Raw genomic sequence first — 536 nt, forward strand, 5'->3', positions numbered from 1 at the left:
GGCAGGGACTGGGGGAGCGGCGGCTGGAGAGCGAGCCGGCCGGGGAGCGAGCGGCGCCCGAGGACTGCGCTCCCGTCCCGCCTCGGACGCGTCTCCGCGCCCTTCTCCTCCTCCGAGGCACCAGGCTGCAAAGAGAACAGGCTTCGTTAGGGTCCCGCCCGGCGCCCCCGGGAGGGCGAGGTCGGTCGGGAAGGCTCGGACGCCGCCGCAGAGCGGCCCTCTGGGCACGCTGCCTCGGCGGCGCGCTGTCCGCCTTCCCCGCAGCCCGCGGACCCCGGCCGCCCGCCCCTGGCCGAGCACCAGAGCCACCAGCCGCCGGCTCGCGGGAAGGGGTCTGCGACCGCCCCGTAGAGGAGCAGATTACTCAGCAGATGAGGCGGCCTCCCCGCGCCCTTCGCAACTTTCTAACTGCCACGGACACGCAGCCGCCTCGGTCGCCGTCCCTGCTTCTCAGAGCGCCGACTCGCCTCTTCCCTGCGCCCTCTCCGTGGCCGTCTTCGCCCGTATCCTACCCCCTCCGGCGCCCACTCCGGGGC

Source organism: Carlito syrichta, unplaced genomic scaffold (genome assembly GCF_000164805.1).
Source record: "Carlito syrichta isolate Samal-C Ts95f unplaced genomic scaffold, Tarsius_syrichta-2.0.1 Scaffold308995, whole genome shotgun sequence".
NCBI lineage: Eukaryota > Metazoa > Chordata > Mammalia > Primates > Tarsiidae > Carlito > Carlito syrichta.